Source organism: Macrotis lagotis, chromosome 2, assembly GCF_037893015.1.
Source record: "Macrotis lagotis isolate mMagLag1 chromosome 2, bilby.v1.9.chrom.fasta, whole genome shotgun sequence".
Taxonomy (NCBI): Eukaryota; Metazoa; Chordata; class Mammalia; order Peramelemorphia; family Peramelidae; genus Macrotis; species Macrotis lagotis.
The window spans coordinates 179,144,467-179,150,350 of NC_133659.1; the positions used below are offsets into that span (position 1 = coordinate 179,144,467).

The 5,884-nt window shown below is 39.6% G+C and overlaps 1 non-coding gene across 1 annotated transcript; it reads left to right on the plus strand.

Moving 5' to 3' along the window:
• Positions 1–5,084: 5,084 nt before the first annotated feature.
• Positions 5,085–5,191, plus strand: LOC141515670 (U6 spliceosomal RNA). The gene has a single exon (XR_012476429.1). It is a non-coding gene; the product is annotated as a U6 spliceosomal RNA (small nuclear RNA).
• Positions 5,192–5,884: the final 693 nt, after the last annotated feature.

A 5,884-nucleotide genomic window follows, 5' to 3' on the forward strand; every position in this document is an offset into this window, starting at 1 on the left:
GATGCCTGGCACTGGAGACCAGAGGCCCCGAGCCCAAATATTGCCCTTTAGACCCAGCATCCACCCAGCCCTATGGTCCTGGACAGGCCATCCAATCCCAGACCCTTGCAAGAAGTAAAAAAGAAAATGTGTTATATCTGACCACTCTCCCCCCTATGTTCAACCCTCTCCTCTATCACTCACATCCCCCCCTTCGCCCTGTCCCCTTTCTCTCCTTCTTACTCCAGATGTCTATACCCCATTGAGTATATATATGCTGTTTCCTCTCCTAACCACCTCTGATGAGAGAGAAGATTCCTTCATTCCCCCTTGCCTACCCTACTTCTATATCATTGCAATAGCTCATTATAATAAAAAAACTTATTATATGAAATATCATAGCCTATTCCTCCTCTCCTTTTCCTTTCTCCCATTAAATTTCCCTTTTAGCCATTGACTCCATTTTTACACTATATTATATCTTCAAATTCAGCTCTTTCCTGTGCTTCATCTATAAAAGCTTCTTCTATCTGCTCTATTAAGTGAGAAGCTTCATATTAGTATTATCAGTATCATTTTTTCTATGCAGGAGTACATGTAGTTCATCATCATTAAGTCCCTCTTATTTTCCCCTTGTCCTCCACTCTCTATGTTCCCCCAAGTCCTGTATTTGAAGATCAAACCTTCTGTTCAGCTCTGGCCACTCTAACTGGAACATTTGAAATTCCCCTGGTTCACTGAAAGTCCATCTTTTTCCCTGGAAAAGGATGTTCAGTTTTGCTGGGTAGTTGATTCTCAGTTGCATTCCAAGATCTTTTGCCTTCTGGAATAAAATATTCCAAGCCCTATGAGCTTTTAATGTAGTTGCTGGTAAGTCCTGTGTGATCCTGACTGCAGCTCCATGATATTTGAATTGTGTCCTTCTGGCTGCTTGAAATATTTTCTCTTTGACTTGCGAGTTCTGGAACGTGGCTATAATATTCCTGGGGGTTGTTATTTTTTTGGATCTCTTTCTCGGAGAGATCGGTGGATTCTCTCAATTTTCTATTTTGCCCTCTGCTTCTAGGATATCAGGGCAATTTTCCTGTAGTAATTCTTTGAAAATAATGTCAAGGCTCTTTTCCTGATCATGACTTTCAGGTATTCCAATAATTTTTAGATTATCTTTCCTAAATCTGTTTTCCAAATCAGTTGTTTTTTTCAATGAGATGTTTCACATTTTCTTCTAATTTTTCAATCTTTTGGTTTTGAAGTATTGTGACCCGATTTCTCATAAAATCATCAGCCTTCCTCATTTCCATTCTACTTCTGAAGGATTTGTTTTCCTCAGAGAGCTTTCTTATCTCTTTGTTCCATCTGGCCAATTCTGCTTTTTAAATCATTCTTCTCCTCAATAACTTTTTTGAACCGTTTTATTCATTTGACCTAAGATGGTTTTTAACATGTTATTTTCTTCAGCATTTTTTTTGGATATCCTTGACTAAGCTGCTGACTTCATTTTCATGTTTTTCCTGCATCTCTCTCATTTCCTTTCCCAGTTTCTTAAAGTCTTTTTTGAGCTCTGTCGTAGCCTGAGCCCAATTTCTGTTTTTCTTGGAGTCTTTAGATGTAGGAGCTTGTTCTTCCTCATCTTCACATTGAGTGTTTTGATCCTTCTTGGGATCATAGGCAAAGTATTTCTCAATGGTGTTCCTCTTTTTTCTCTGCTTACTCATTTCTCCAGTCTGTGACTGGTTTTGGCATGCTTCCTAAGCTTTTGAGTATCATTGGGGCACCCCCACAAGGATTTCTGCGTGTGAGGCTCTGTCCTCCCTCCTGATCTGTGAATGACCATAAGTGCACCCCTCTGCCAAGGGGCTGAGGTGGGGAGGGCCCTGCTGTTCTGTGGGGGGGCCTAGACTGCAATAAGGATCTGAATGTGGTCAGAGCCCCAGGGTCCTGTTCCAGGGACAAGGACAGAGCTCAGCAGTTGCTCTACACTCCCCTCCCTAATCTCAGCACTCATGCCCTGGGGGCTCCTGCTTACTGACTTCTGCTTTCCCTTCCTGGATCTGGGCTGCTACAGTCATGTTGCTCGCTGTGTGCCCTGAGGGCTAGGCTTCATGTGCTAGCTCTGGCAGAGGCCAACCCCCACTGATCTTCCAAGGTGTGCCCTGTACTCCCGAGTGTAGGTCAGGAAACTGCTGTGGCTGCTGTTAGCCATGGTTTCCAGTGCCCTGGGGCTGCCTCTGGGAGGCTGGAGTTCCTTCACTCTGGTGGGCCACCCCTCCAACCCCAGGGAGCAGAGCCTTTCAGATCTTTTCCAGGTTACCTTGGGTTGGAGAACTGCCTCACTGGATCCCTCTGTAGATTCTGTCACTTGAAAATTTAGTTACAGTCCTTAGTTTCTAAGTTTTGAAAGAGAGCACCTAAAAGACAATCCTCTCTTGTAGCCACCTTGGCTCTACCTACCCCCCATTTCTTCTGAGACCAATTCATATTCTCCTCAAAATTTCTAGCTATCTCTGGGTTAAGGTCTCTGCTTTCTTAGTAGTTTTCAATGCCCCCCCCTTTCCACTGGCCATTCTTCATTTTCTTTTTCTTTCTTTTTTTTTTTTGTTTTTGTTTTTTAGTTTTTGCTTGGCAATGGGGTTAAGTGATTTACCCAAGGTCACACAGCTATATAATTATTAAGTGTCTGAGTCTGGATTTGAACTCAGGTACTCCTAACTCCAGGGCCAGTGCTCTATACACTGTGCCACCTAGTTGTCCATCTTTTCTTCTTTTTCCTAGGATCTTGTGTTGGGGCAGAGGCTGACTCACAGAGATTTGGTTTTGAATACCCTAGAAGCTTTGCTCACTTGGCTTAGTAACTCCAAGTGGTATGGCCAGTAAGGGGTGCTGGTTGATTTTTCTGGAGTGTCTGTGGCCTTGATTTGAGGTACTCTTCCCAGGCCTGGTGGGGGTGAGGGCCACTGCAAGGTCTGAATTATCCTCAAACAATGTGTGATGAGTTGTGGGGAGAGAATGTTAATTTCCCTTTTCAGCTGAGTGAACTCTGCTGCCCACACCTGGTCTAGGGTGGGGTTTGTTCTCAGAAGAGGATTCTGCTAAAATTATGGAGCTCATGAGTCCTGGGCTGAGCAAATGGATGTTCAGCAGCACTCCATGATTTTCTGTACTGGGACTGGCCCTCCAGCCCCACTTGGACTCCCCAGACCAGTGCTCGCACTACCAAAGCCTTTGGGGCTAAGGTTAGTCATCTGGTTTCAACCCACCACTGCCCATAGGTTGGCTTTCTGCTCTCTGCTCCTGGTTTACTCACAGTCCCCTGAGACAGACCTTTTTGGTAAATGTTCTTCTCCTAGCTTCTCTTTCTAGGTTTTGTTAGCTGAATTTCTATTAAGAGGTTTCTTTCATATTATTTGAGTGGTAACGAGGAGACCTTAGCACTGTACCTCTCTTCTCTCCATCATCTTGGCTGGAAGTTTGTTTTGCAAATCTTAAAATATTATCTAAATCTTATTATTACCATTGTTGTCCCCAAAATTCATGTCATAAAATGAGATTTTTTTCAGAATTTAGTTCATGGTTTTATTCTACATTGAAGAAGAATAAAATGTTCTTATTAGGTCATAGACTATTGGGCAAATGTTCTGATACCTTCTGAAACAATCTGTTGTAGCTTAATTTCAACCCTATGCTGCCTGACTTAGTTAAATGTGTAATTGCTGGGCATTCTAATTAATAAAACTTTACCATTTCCTTTCAGTTCCTGAAACCTGAGTGCCCTTAGAACACCCTCTCTAGCATTGCCTATCTTCTCCAAATCTCTGTCTCTCTCCTGGTCTCTGTTCATCTGTCACACATGTTCACACACATACATGCACACATATTATCTGGAGGAAGAAGGGAACTTTCTTGATCTTTAGTCCTACTAATAAATCCTTTCCTCATAGCTTAATATATTCTCTTGTAAGTTTCATTCCATAAAGATATTTGAAGACTTTATCAGTCTCTGTGTCATTTTCCATCCTTTCTCAAGGAATTGGTTCCAGTCATCCTCTATGTTCCATTCTCCTTGGTGATATCAATTTGCATACTGATATCTTTTAAAACTCCTTAAGTCTCAGTTCACTACTCTCCTTTATCCTTATGACTTGCCTATTCATCCCATCTCAATGACATATGGATGGTTCAATCTTTGGTGAGAGGTTCTTAATGCTTTTTTATATACCATCATCTCTTTTGGCATTGTGGTAAAACCTATGACTTACTTTTTAGAATAAAAATTTTAAATCCATAAAGTAAAATTCATGAGATTCCAAAAAAACCAAGTTACATTAAAATCAAGAGACAATGCCTGTTTCCTTATCCTGACACTACCCTATTCAAGTTTACAGACCTCTTAAAATGTATTCAGAGATGCCATGTCAGCAAGTTAAAAACCTAGATTTTTTCATCATCCACAAATGTTCCATCTTTAAATTCTAGATAATAATAATTATTTTTATTTATCTGATAATAACCTTACATCCATACATGCCTCTCTTTCCCCCACTTTTTCTAAGTCTATTCTTAGTACTTCAAACAAACATCCCTACTCCTTATCAGTCCATCCTTGTACTATTGCTTCTGATGCCCTTGTCATAAGAACATTAGATTACTTTCAACATTCATACCTCTTCTTTTGCTCATGCCCTGCTGAATGAATCTGAAGGACACATAACTATTCCATCTGAATCCACAAGACCTTTATATTATCTCATTTCAACTGGGTCCTCACTTCTTCATGTGATCCTTTATCTTTTCTTTTTGTTCTTCTGTGACCAATTCTGTTGTACTACCTATAACAATTTTATAAACCTTCTCTCTCTTTTCACTGTTTACATAATCTTCTCCATCATTTCACTCAGCAAAGAAACTAACATCAAGCCTAATTGAAAAAAAATAATGAACTCCATTTGTCCCCATGTTTCACATGTCAAATAACCTCAACATCATACCCCTTTCCCCATCCCCTAGTCTCTAAGGTGGAAGGAGCTTTCATTTTGCCAACATCAGAATCTTTCTATATGCTTTTAGTCCCATGTTATTCTAGCCCTTTGGAGTGATTATCTCTTTGATTGCTCACTTTGGCAGCATATATATTAAAATTGGAATGATACAGAGAAGACTAGCATGTTCCTTGCACAAGGATGAAATGCAAATTTGTGAAGAGATTATCCTTTTGATCATTCCCTTTCTCTACTCAATTTTTGTTTTCCCATTTCCTGTCATATATTTAGCTCTCTTCTAATAACAAATGAAGAAAACACGACAGTATTCTCATCTTACTACTCCTTTAAGCTATTAAACATTTTTAATTTCTCTACTCTTTCTCAACTAAATGTTCAAAACTCAAACATAGAAATGGATTTGTGATCTTAAATTTAGATGACCCCTCCAGTCACACACATTGCATCATGAAGCCTTGCATGCAGCTTTCCAATTCTGTTTAACTGTTTACCAGTGTTCTCAGAAGTTTATCATGGAAGTTGCAACAAAATTTTTCCTTGTTTTCTCCTTATATTACAGTGAGTAATGTCTCCACTGGACATTTGGAACAGCTGAGTTATAAACTTAGTAACTTTTGGCTTCACAATGCAATTAGTTCATTTTCTTCCTTCACTATACATACCCATAATGATATCCTTTTTTTTTCTGTCCTTTCAAGGTGATTATTTCTTTAATATTGCAGACTAATCATTTCTTTAATTTTACAGACTGACCATTTGCTTTCCATTGCTCTCTAGGTGATACTCTCGTTTAACTCTTTGTAGATTATATCTCAAGTTTCATAGCCATATAACAACACTGATAAAATATGATTATTTCTAAAATAGATATTTTTTCAGCATGAAGTTTAGAGTTATTAAAAGGATTT